This window comes from Orycteropus afer, unplaced genomic scaffold (genome assembly GCF_000298275.1).
Source record: "Orycteropus afer afer isolate SDZICR_OR568_19922 unplaced genomic scaffold, OryAfe1.0 scaffold00604, whole genome shotgun sequence".
Taxonomy (NCBI): Eukaryota; Metazoa; Chordata; class Mammalia; order Tubulidentata; family Orycteropodidae; genus Orycteropus; species Orycteropus afer.
In genome coordinates, this window is record NW_006922191.1 from 1,226,323 (window position 1) to 1,240,022 (window position 13,700).

Below are 13,700 nucleotides of genomic sequence, written 5' to 3' on the forward strand. Positions count from 1 at the left end.
ATGGATTACACCTCAACATAAAAAAAAAAAAAAAAAAAAATGAAAATTCTCACAACTGGACCAATGAGCTGCATCACTTAATTGGAGAAAAGTTTATAGTCATCAAAATTTCATATTACTTGGATCTACAATCAACATCAATGGAGGCAGCAGCCAAGAAATCAGGTTATATATTTCACTACCCAAATCTGCCACAAAAAAACCTCTTCCAAGTACTGAAGAGCAAAGATATCTCTTTGAAGGCTAAGGTGTGTCTAACCCAAGCCCTGGTGTTTTCAGTCACATAATATGCATATGAAAGCTAGACAATGAACAAGGAAGACAGAAGAAGAGTTGATTCTTTTGAGTTGTGGTGTTGGCAAAGAATACTGAATGCACCATGGACTTCCAAAAGAATAAACAAATCTGTCCTGGAAGAAGTGCAGCTAGAATGCTCCTTAGAAGTGAGAACGGCTAGACTTTGCCTCACCTACTTTGGTCATGTAGTCAGAAGGGACCATTCCTTGGAGAAGGATATCATGATTGGTAAGTGGAGGGTCAGTGAAGAAAGGGAAGACCCTCGGTGAGTCAGTTTGACCGCCAACAGTGGCTGCAACGATGGGCTCAGGTATAGCAAGGATTGTGAAAATGATGTAAGATCAGGCAGTGTTTCATTCTTGACAATACCTAACAAGACACTACTTTCTATATTCAACTTGTAGTCCAGTGGGGAAGGCAGGATAATGAAGAGAAACTTTCAATAAGGAGTCAAGCATACTATGGCAGGGTTAAGTGCTTATTGGAGTACAATGGAAGAACTCTTAACTAGATTTGCTAGACTTAGGGGATCATGGGAAGCCCACTATAAGTTATGTTTAAGCTCAGACATAATGAATGGGTAGCAGAAAGAGAAGGCAAAGGGAAACATCGAGAGAGATAGATATAGATATAAACTGAACTCAATGCCATAGAGTTGATTCCAACTGATAGCGACCCCCTTTGGGTTTCCGAAGTGGTAAATCTTTATGGAAGTAGATTGCCCAGTCTTCCTTCTGAGGAGTAGCTGGTGGATTTGAACTGTCAATCTCCTATTTAGCAGTCAAATGCCTTAGGCACTACACTACCAGAGCTCCTTTGATATAGATATAGATAGATACAAGTGATGAGAAACTATAGCTGATTCATGCACTAACCCATGAATGTGACTATAACAGTGGTTTACTTGAGCTAAAAGACAGAGTTTGGTTAGAGTGGAATGAAATGAAAAGTGTCCAGTCATAAAGCTATGAGATAAACAGAGGTCAGGTTAGGAAAGTTTTTGCTATAAGAAACCTAACCTTTAAGAGGGGGGAAAACGAGGGGGGAGTTTCCATTCTGTTTTGAAATTTTTGGTGTATTTCTGTATGAGTACATACTCAAACCTCATACTTTCTGAAAAAAAAAAAAAAAAAGAAAGCCAGCCTCAAAACTTTAGGTCATCCTCCCTAACATACTTGATTATCCAGTTTGGTACTTAGCTATTCCATTCCATACAATAGATCAATTGCTATTATATTTACTGAGAAATCTTTATAGATTACTGCTTTGCTGAGGTGTTTTAGTTATCAATTTATCTAAACAATTTTATCATATATTCTCCTTTATTATTTCTTATTATTTCTGTGGGTCAGGAGATCAAGCCCCAAAATCCTGGGACCTGGAGTTAGAGTTTACAAGGGTTTCAATCAAATTGTTGCCTGGGGATGTGGTTTCATCTGAGCTTCAACTGGGGAAGTATGTGCTTCCTAGTTCATTCAGTCATTGGCAGAGTATGGTTCCTTGGAGAATGGTGGAATAAGGACTTCAGTCTTGATAGTTTTCATTTCAGAAGTAGTGTTTGGTTCATCGTCATGTTGCCTCTTCCATATGGTAGCCTCAGCATGGCAGCTTTCTTCTTCACAGCCAGCAAGTAAGAGAAAAAGTGTTCACTCAAGATTCCATTACAATCTTATATAATGTAATCAGTCACATTTTAATCATGTATAAATTGTCAGTTTCCTTGTATTTTATTATTTAGAAGAATTTGACAGGTACAGCTCACAATCAAGAAGACACTATACACAAGGGCATGAAAACTACATGGTGGGGATCACGGACGCCAACTCAGTGTCTGTACACCACATATATTTTCAATGAGGTGACTCACTATTATTCCACTTCACAGAAGTGAACACACAGATGGATCCATCATAAAGACTAGTTACTGTTTCAAGGATTTAGAAGTATGCTTCTGGGGAAAATTTCCTTGCAATTTCTTATCTCCACATATAGCTGAGCCTCATACATTTGACCAATTTCTAGGGAGAATCTTAGTTCCATTTTACAGCTGTGATTAGTATCATCCTTGCTTGGGGGATGCAAATAATTGCAACACATGTTAATAAATGAGAATTTCCTCAACAATTTTTTTATGACTGTTCCATTTGGGACTTTCTTTTCTGACTATTATCATTTTTGTGGGCCAGGGAAAGCTCTGAAGATCTGGGGACCAACTGTGCTATATAACTATGCAAAAAAAAAAAAAAAAAAACGCCAGTGAGAGGAGGTCAGAAGGGAGAGAAGGCAGCCTGCTTTCCCCAATTCATGTGAAGGCTTTAATCCAAGAAGACCTCGTAGGCAATTGTTTTGCAAAATGACATCCAAACACTTGTAACTGCCAACAGCTATTTTATTCTTGACATCAATTTCTGAAAGCATCACCTGTGTAATGTTCAACATTTAGCATTTCCTATTGTTTTATTTTTGCCTTTGAAGGTAAATCTAGTTTATGTGAAAAGTGCCATTTGGGGAAGAGAACAAATACCAATGACCCCCAGATGAGATAAAAGGAATGGTGGGATCTGGGGTACAAGAATACAAGCGTTGGAGTCAGGAGAACTTTGCACTACCTCAGGCAAACTGTTATTCCCAGAAAGGCAATTAACCTCTCTGGTCCACCGCGACTGACGTGTTACATAAGAGAAATCGATCCTCCTACCCCTTACTCTGATAGTTAATGAAGAGAAAGTAAAGCACCAGTTAAAAGAAAGAATACAGTTTTGACTACATTCCCTGTATATAATTCTTTAATATTGTCTTTGGGGGAAAAAAAGGAAGAAGTTGAGGAAAGAAAGAAAAAGAAAAGATTAATGTTTCCAAAATTGATTTGGATTATTAAGCTTGATGTTATGAAGCCATTTTTTAAATTTAATAGATAGTCAATCTGGAAGATAAAATTAATCTAAATCACTGAATCTCAAATTCCTTTGCACTGTTCATAAAAACCAGCTGGGTGTTTGCTAGGAAGCAAGTTACCTGATTCCCTTTCCAGATATTCACACTTAGTAAGTTGTGAGTGGGTTCAGTAATCCAAATTTTTAACGAGACTACTAATGTAGCCTAATACAGGTTTTCTGTAGATTTTACTTCATGACACCTTCATGAAAAATGCTAAGAATTTTGGTCATCATCTCTATCATTTGTCCTCAGCCAAGGTTTGCTCAAAAAGGTATTTGATATGCAATGTTCCATCTGCTTGAACACTCTTTCCCCCACCCCCTTTTCTTCTGGCTTTCTTAAATTTTCTTCCAGGTTTTACCTTAATGTCACCTCCTCCAATTAAGTCCTCCCTGTTGCCACAGACTAATGTAATGAGTTCCCGCTTACTCATTTTATAACACCATGCACTTCTCCTTCATACTAATCATCATAATTACAGTTAATTAATATTTGTGTAATTATTTGTGTTCGTAAGGTTTTTTATTGGCCTTTTTTTTTTTTTTCCCCAGAAGTGGATGGCCTTGTCCTCTTTCCTTTTAGTCTGGAAGCTCCACTGAAACCTGTCCACCATGGGTGACCCTGCTGGTATTTGAAATACTTGTGGCATAGCCTTCAGCCTCGCAGTAACATGCAAGCCACCACAGTGCGAAAAACTGTCAGATAAGTGGTGAGAATATGGCTTTGGTGATGGAGATGATCCGAGAGATCACATGACAGAGTTTTGTAAGACCAACAATAAATCCGTGGCAAATATGTTTTCTCAATAGTGTACACAATTACTAGACACATAGTCCTCACAAGTTTGAACACACAGGAATCAAATAGACTACATCTGTGGAAAGAGGCAATGGAGAAGCTTAATATCTTCAGTCAAAAACAAGACCAGGATCTGACTGGGGAACAGACTGCCAATTGCTTATATGCAAGTTCATGTTGAAAAAAAGTTTTTTAAAAGTGCACAAGAGCCAAAACACAACCTTGACTATATCCCACCTGAACTTAGAGATCATGTGAAGAATAGATTTGAACACCAATGACTGAATACCAGACAGGTTATGGATGAAATCAAGAACATCAAATCACAAATGAACAAAGTGACAGGCATTGAAAAGAAGGAAAAGATTGAAATGTATGTCAGAAGAGGCACTGAAACTTGCTCTTGAGCATAGAGTAGCTTAAGTGAATGGAAGAAATGATGAAAGAAAAGAGATGAAAAGAAGATTTCAAAAGGCAACTTCAGAAGACAAAGTAAAGTATTATAATGAAATATACAAAAATCTGGATCTAGAAAAGCAAAAGGGAAGAACATGCTCAGCATTTTTCATCTGAAGGAACTAAGGAAAAATTTCAAGCCCCAAGTTGCAATATTGAAGGATTCTTTGGGCAAAATATGTAATGATGCAGGAGGCATCAAAAAAAGGAGGGAATACAAAGTCACTGTACCAAAAATAATTTGTCAATGTTTAAATACGTCAGAAGGTAGCATATGATCAAGAATCAATGGTACTGAGTGAAGAAGTCCAAGCTGTACTGAATGAATGAAAAAAAAAAAAAAAAGAGCTCTAGGAATTGATGGAATACCTACCCATTGATAAGTTTCAACAAACCGATGCTGCACTGGAACCACTTACTCATCTATACCAAGAAATTTGGAAGACAGCTACCTCACCAACTGACTGGAAGAGATCCATATTTGTGCCCATTCCAAAGAAAGGTGATTCGGCAGAATGTGGAAATTATTGAACAATATCATTATTATCGCATGCAAGTAAAATTTTGCTGAAGGTAATTCAAAAATGGTTACAGCAGTACATTGACAAGGAACTTCTAGAAATGCAAGCTGTATGCAGATGAGGATAGGGGACAAAGGATATCATTGTTGATGTCAAATGGATGTTGGCCAAAAGCAAAGAATATCAGAAAAATGTTTACCTATGTTTTATTTACTGTGAAAGGCTTTTGACTGTGTAGATCATAACAAATTATGGATAACATTATGAAGACGGGGAATTCCAGAAAATTTATTTGTGCCCATGAGGAAACTGTAAATAGACTAAGAGGCTGTCATTCAGACACAACAAGGGGATATTCCATGTTTTAAAATCAGAAAGAGTAGGCATTAGGGTTTTATCATTTTACCATACTTATTCAATCTGTATGCTGAGCAAATAATATATTAGAACATGGACTATATGAAGAAGAATGCTACATTAGGATTAGAGGAAGAATAATTAATAACCTGCAATATGCAAATGACACAACTTTGCTTGAAAGTGAAGATGACTTGAAACACTTACTAATGAAAATAAAAATTACAGTCTTCCATATGGATTAAAGCTCAACATAAAGAACAAAATCCTTACAACTGGACCAATAAGCAACATCACAATAAATGGAGAAAAGACTTAACTTGTCAGGGATTTCATTTTACATGGATGCACAATCAACATCCACGTAAGCTGCAGTCAGGAAATCAGATATCCTATTTCACTGGGCAAATCTGCTGCAAAAGGCCTCTTTAAAGTGTTAAGCAGCAATGATGTCACTGTGAAGACTAAGGTGCACCTAACCTAAGCCATGGTATTTTCAGTCTCCTCATATGGATAGAATACCCATTGAGATGCTACAACAAACATATGTCCCACTGGAGGCAGTCACTCAGTTATGCAAGAGATTTGGAAAACAGCCACCTGACCAAGTGACTGGAAGAGATCCATATTTGTACCCATTCCAAAGAAAGGTGATCCCACACAATGTGGAAACTATCAAACAGTATTATTAATATCACACACAAGTAAGATCTTAATGAAGATAGTTCAAAAATGATTATAGCAGTATATTGACAGAGAACTTCCAGATGTTCAAGCTGGATTCAGAAGAGGATGTGGAACAAAGATGTTTACTTACATTTTATTGACTATGCAAAGCCATTTGATTGTGTGGATCACAACAAATTATGGGTAACATTGAGAAGAATGGGAATTCCAGAACACTTGATTGTGCTCATGAGGAACCTGTACATTGACCGGGAAGCTATTGCTTGAACAGAACAAGGGGACACAGCATGGTTTAAAATCAAGAAGGGAGTGTGTTAGGGTTGTATCCTTTCACCATATTTATTCAAGTGGTATGTGAGCAAATAATCTGAGAAGCTGGACTATATGAAGGAAAATGTGGCATCAGGATTGGAGGAAGAATCATTAACAACCTGTGATATGCTGACGACACAACTTTGCTTGCTGAAAGTGAGGATGATTTGAGGCATTTACTGATGAAGATTGAAGACAGTGTGCAGTGTGGACTACATCTCAATATAAAGAAAACAAAAATCCTCACAACTGGACATATAAACCTCATCATGATAAATGGAGAAAAGATCAAAGTTGTCAAAAACTTCACATTGCTTGATTCTACAATCGATGCCAATGGAAGCAGCAGTAAGGACATTAGATAATGTATAGCACTGGGCAAGTTGGCTGCAAGGGACCTGTTTCAAGTGCTGAAGAGCAAGGATGTCTCCTTGAGGACTAAGGTGCGCCTGACATGAGCCATGATATTTCCAGTCGCCTCATATACATGTGAGAGTTGGACAATGAATAAGGAAGACCAAAGGAGAATTGATGATTTTGAGTTTTGGTGCTGGCGAAGAACACTGAAAGTACTGTAGACTCTGAAAGAACTAACAGATCTGTCCTGGAGGAAGTTCAGCCACAATGCTCCTTGGAAGCAAGAATGGCCAGATTTTGTCTCACCTACTTTGGTCAAGTTTCAGAAGGGACCATTCCCTGGAGAAGGATGTCGTGCTTGGTAAGGTGGAGGGTCGACAAAAGAGGGGAAGACCCTCAATGAGATGGATTGACACAGTGGCTGCTACATTGAACTCAATTATAGCAAGGCTAATGGAGCTGGCATGGGACTAGGCAGTGTTTCGTTCTGCTGTGCATAGGGTCGCTATGAGTCGGGCATGACACAATGGCACCTAACAACAACAGCAACAACATGCATGTGAAAGCTGAACAATGAATAAAGAAGACCAAAGAAGAGTTGATGCCTTGCAATTGTGGTTTTTGTGAAGAATACTGAATATACCTTGTTCTGCCAGATGAATGAACAAATCTATCCTGGAAGATGTGTAGTCAGATTTCTCCTTAGAAGTGAGAATAGTCAGACTTTGTCTCACATTGGTCACATTGTCAGAAAGGATTATTCCTTGGTGGAGGATATCATGCTTGGTAAAGTTGAGGGCCAGAGAAAAAGGGGAAGACTCTCAATGAGATGAATTGACACAGTGGCTACAATGGTGGACTCAAGTGTAGCCAGTATTGTGAAGGTGGCACAAGACTGGGCAGTGTTTTGTTCTGTTGTACGTAGTGTCATAGGGTTGCTGTGGATAGGAGCCCACTCAGTGACACCTAAGAACAACTATTTGCATAGTATCTCTTTCCTCACCAGTCTGTAAGATTTCTGAGATCGAAGACTGGGTTCATTTGATTCAATAAGCCAGAAAGTGGCATGAACATAGTAGGTAAAACATAAATATTTGTTGAATAATGGAAGGAAAGAAAGAAGGGAGAGTGGGAGGGAAGGAAAGAAGACAACCCAAATAACCAGGAAACCCTCTCTTCTTTAGAAGTCAAGCTGGGGAACCTCAGAAGGGAACACAATGACCAATTTGTTTCAATATCCTGCTACCCGATTTAAACAAATTTTTTGTGTGTGCTGTCAAGTTAATTCTGACTCACAGCAACCTTATTGGACAGAGTAGAACTGCCGCATTGAGTGTTCTTGGCTGCAGTCTTTACAGGAACAGATTGCCAGGTGCTCACTCATCGAGCCATTGGATGGGTTTGAACCACCAACTTTATGGTTAGCAGCACTTAACCACTATGCCACCAGAGATCCCTTAAGCAAACTTACCACAGAAAAATTTCTTATCTGCAAAGACTGAAAACATTTCACTGACTTCTAAAATTTTCAGCATAAATTGTTTTTGAAATTGAACCGATTTCATGATTATTCAATGACATTATTTAGGCTTGTTAATGTTGCAAGGAGAAAAATACTTTTAAATAGTATTAAATTGTATTTAAACATGTGATAATATTAAGTCATTAGTAGGTTTAGTAGCAGGAGCCTTAGTGGTGCAGTGATTAAGCATTCAGCTGCTAAGCACAAGGTTAGTGGTTCAAATCCACCCATGCTCCACAGGAGAATGATGTGGCCATCAGCTTTCATAAAGATTATAGCCTTGCAAATTCCATGTAACAAATCTACTCTATCCTATAGAGTTGTCATGAATTGGAATCAACTCAATGACAGTGGGTTTATGTGGTTCAGTTTTAGTAGCAGTAGTACTTAGGAGACACAAATCCCAGGGAAAAATTTTGAGCAATAACACAATCTCCTTAGGAACTATTGCTGCATAAATATGAATGGCCAACAAACCTCATGGAAAAATGGAGAAAGTTCTTATTACTGATTCAGGTAAAACCCATGGGATTTTCTGGCTATGTTCAATAGAAGATTTCACACTTGACAAGAACAGATCCAAGAGTTAGTAAGTTATTGAAAAGCCATTCAAAGCCGAGAATCATAAAAATGATGTATACATAGCTTAAATGTTTTGTTTTACCTTAAAACATTTTTTAAATGTATATTCATTTTCCAATCTGTTGATGTAGAGCCAAAGCTTCTTCCTTGAATATGAGCCTGATGATGGAAATTCATATCATCTTTCTTTCCAAAAACACATCATTAATGTATCTTCTATAATTTCCAGTATCTCACTCTTTAGGGTGAAGTTAACAATTTTAAACTCTTGTAAATGAATCTGAGTACAAAATGATTGTACATTTTTTATGACTTTTCTTCTCAATCTTTCATAATCACTTCTTCCTAGTTTATTTTGAGAACAATTATGTTTTCATAGCTCATCTTTATGGTGTCAGAATTTTTAACTTAGTTTGCATAAAAGCAGTAGCTCCTTTTGTGAATTCATTTTTAATCAGAATAAACATTGAATTTTATTTTTTATAATAATAAGTCTAAGACATGTGAAAGCAAATACAAAAGAGTCCTGGTAAACATACAATTCAAGTAGGATACCTAGGATTGTGTGGACAGATTTGAAGGACCCCTTCGAGGCCCTGATTGTGTGGACAGATTTGAAGGACCCCTTCTAGGTCCTTCTAGGCCCTGATTCAAGATGGAAGAGTGATTATTGACTTCATGATTTATATAAAATTTGGTAAAGAGAGACTCTATCGTGTGTAGTTCACACTTCTATCGCAGTGGTTGCAGGAGTTAATAAACTGTGTATTCATAAACTCAAGGTAACCCTATCATCTTAACCAAACCATATCACCTTTATTCAATAAAAATCCACAAACATTCTGTTATATCATTGGCTTTCTGTTCAGATCAAGGCCAGAAATGTAGCTATGAATGTTCTTTTAGTTTTTTCCAAGTTGGCAGACACTTCCATGTTTCATTCAATTAAGTATAACCTTTCATTCTTGCTTAACCTATTAACCTTAATTTCAGGCATCATTTCTCCGAAGAATTAAAACAATAGTAGTATGAGACAATGTGCTGGAAGCCAACAAACACATGAGGACTTGCTTGCCATCATTAACCATTGTTGTTGTTATGTGCTGTCAAGTCGAGCCTGACTCATAGCGACCCCTCCTTGGGTTTGTGAGGAGGTATCACTACTGAAGTAGATTGCCCAATCTTCCATCTGAGGAGTGGCTGGTGGATTTGAACCACCAGCCTTCTGGTTAGCAGTCAAGTGCCTTATGCACTATGCTACCAGAGCTCCTTCATTAACCATTAGAGAGATGCAAATCAAAACAATGATGAGACACTATCTCACTCCAGCAATAATAGCAAAGATCAATTGTTGTTGTTGTTGTTGTTATGTGCCATCGAGTCGGACCCGACTCATAGCGACTCCTCCTTGGGTTTCCGAGGCAGAATCACTACGGAAGTAGATTGCCCCATCTTCCTTCCGTGGAGTGGCTGGTGGATTTGAACCACTAGCCTTCTGGGACAGAAAATAACAAATGCCCGTGAGGCTGTGGAGAGATTGGAACTGTCATATACTGCTGGTGGGACTGTAAAATACTACAACCATTGTGGCAAATGGTATGACAGTTCCTTAAAAAACTGAAATAGAAATACAATTTGAACCAGCAATTCCATGACTGAGAATATATCCTAAAGAGGTGAAAGACAGGACACAAACAGACATATCCACATCCATGTTCATCGCAGCACAATTCACTGTAGAAAAAAGATGGAAACAGCCTAAATGTCCATCAACAGATGAATGGATTACCAAATTATGGTACATTCATACAATGGAATACTATGCTGCATTAAAGAACAATGAAGAATATGTAAATCATCTCACAACATGGATGATGAACCTGGAGGACATTATGCTGAGTGAAATAAGTCAATCACAGAAGGACAAATACTCTATGAGCCCATTACTGTAAAAAATCAAGGAAAGGTTTGCTTAGGGAAGGGAACTCACCTTTTAGTTACCAAGGATGGGAGGGAAGGAGAGAGGATAATTTTAGACTAGTTCGGGGTCACACACTGAGTTGGGTATGGGGAAGGATGATATGGAAAGAATCTGTGACCAGCATGATAACATTGGGGAAAGGGGGAACACCCAATTGTGCACATAAGATATAGATGACAGAGGTTAATACCTAGACATCCACAACACTGCATTACCATTAACACCACATGCCAGGGTACAGATAAACACATAGACAACTGAGAAGTTCAGATGGGTGTTAAGTGAACAGGAATATAATCTAGACCAATGATAGATTCAGCTGAGGCTAATCTTGCACAGATACTAGTGATACAAAATATTACAGAAGCAACAGAAGACAGACATAGAGCAGTCCCTCATAGAGAGCCAGACACTGTGGGAGAGAGATCCACTGGATCTGCTGACTCAGGACCATAGTATTGGGGGGCACCAGACTCAATAGGCACAACAAAATACATAAAAATCTTGCTCCAAAACCAACTTTGGTAAGTAGTGGCTGGGGTCTTGAAAGCTTTCGAGTCGCCATCTAAGATGCAGCTAATGGTCTCTTCTTGTCTGAAATGAACAAGAATGGAGAAAAACAAGGGCATTTGGAAACAATCAGCCCTAGGACATGATGGACCTTGATACCAGAAGACCTAGATGGAGCTCAGCTACCAGTGCCAATGACTCAGGAAGGGATCAAAACTGGCGATCCTGGATAGAGTAGGAGGAAAAGCATGGGAAAAAAATCTAAAAACACAGTTATGACCAGAATTACTGGTTGGATGGAGTCTGGTGGGACCCCCAAAAGTATGGCCCTGAGATACATATTGGGCCTGGGATAAAACTCACTCCCAAGGGCTGGCTCTCAGCCTAACACTAAATAAGACTTAAACGTAGAACACTCAACCCAGGGCCATGCACCCACATACTCTTTGGAGATACATCCCTTGGAGCAATCAGCCATGGGGCACCAGAGGGGCAACATTCACAAGGAAGAAAAGCTGGACAGACAGGAGTGCTTAAACTAAGAAGGGCACAAGGAGGTGGAGGATTACTGGGAAGGGAGAGGAGAACAGTGGGTTGCAGTTGGGGATGGTAATAGGGGATTGAAACCAAATGTACACAAAATGTTGAATGTAAAACAAATTCTGCTCTGTGTATTTGCACCTAAACCACAAGAAGAAGAAAAAAAAAAAAAAAAAAAAACTTAAATTCAAAGCATATCATTTTATGATCTGTGGTCTTGTGTGCTGGTGGGATTCAGATACTGATGGGAAAATATTTTGCATCATTATGTGAATTGTGTCCATTAGATTGGTTACCAAAATACATTCCTGAAGTATATCATATATCATTACTTAAAACCAAAACTTTTCAGCAGGAGAGATAAATTGAGCATTTCCGATAATAGTGTTTATACATCTTTTAAAGGGTTTAAGGTTTTGACATTTTGTTTCAGGACAACTATCAAAAATAATAATAATAATAGTAATAATAATAATAATAATAATAATAATAAATGAGATGATCTAATTATGCTGTATGTGGCTGCATGCTGTAACTTCCTAAAGATTCTTCCAGTTGCAGAGAATATGCTGACCGGATTTGATTATGCTAGGAGACCATTCTGAGAATTCTAAAAGCTTTTTCTTAGTAGAGCAGATTTTTGCCTGGATGCATGAACATCTGCTTATGTCTCATAAAATAATTTGTACTCTTACAAACGGAAAATGATTATGAACTCAGACAGGTGGCTATTCCTGTGGGAAAAGATTCAGAACTCCCTAAATTTCACTTTAAAACCCTAGTGATGTTGAAGGATATCACAGTCTGTTGTTAGATTGACATACTGTCTTCAAACAACACTGTGTGTGTGCTAGTTATGGATTTTGAGGAAGTTCATTCTTATATATTTTCTGTTGTTTGTGCTTCCTGGTTATCAATCTTCTAGATTCAGGAGTCATCTCTTTCCATTACAGCACAACTCAATTTCTCTTGACTAAGGGGCTGCATCTACAATTCTGTGGTGTGTATCCCAATAAATGAGTTTATCAATGAGCAGTCCTAACATTTTCCATTCTCTGTGCCCCTTAGTGACATTAAACAAACAAGCAAACAAAGAAAAAAGTGATTATTTATTCTTCTTCAATGAAGGCAGCAAGGTGATGGACAGTGGGATTAATCAACTTAGATATTGAAATGTGCACAAGCACAGAATTGATGCTCACAAATATTTTTAAATGAAGGAATGATTAAATAAAGAAAATAAGTGAACATAAGAACAAACAAAATAAAATAACATTTAGTTAACCAAATACTTATTATGTCTCTGTCTTGTGCAATATTTGTAGGAAATGTATTTTTTTTTGTTAATAACATTTAGAATCTATGGAAAATACAGAATTAAGTTTTAGAATGAACACCATCATTAATTATTAATTATTTGTGTGATTTTAAGAAAATCATTTCACTTCATTGAATCACAGACTTTCTTATTCATAAAATGATATGCTTGTACTAAATCGTTTCTAGAACTTTTGCTAGTTTATGGTACAATATTTGCAAATAAAATATCAAATAGAAAATATTCACATGTGAATTCTGACTCTATCACTGGAATTGAATATTCACTTAGTTATGAGTTTGATGGTATCATGTTGTTGCTGTTGTTGTTAAGTGCCATCAAGTCGTTTCCAACTCATAGTGACCCCATGCACAGCAGAATGAAACACTGCCCGATCCCGTGCCAGCCCCACAATCCCTGCTATACTTGAGCCCATCATTGCAGCCACCGTATCAATCCATCTTGTTGAAAGCCTCCCCTTCTTTCGTCGACCCTCCACCCTACCACGCATGACATCCTTCTCCA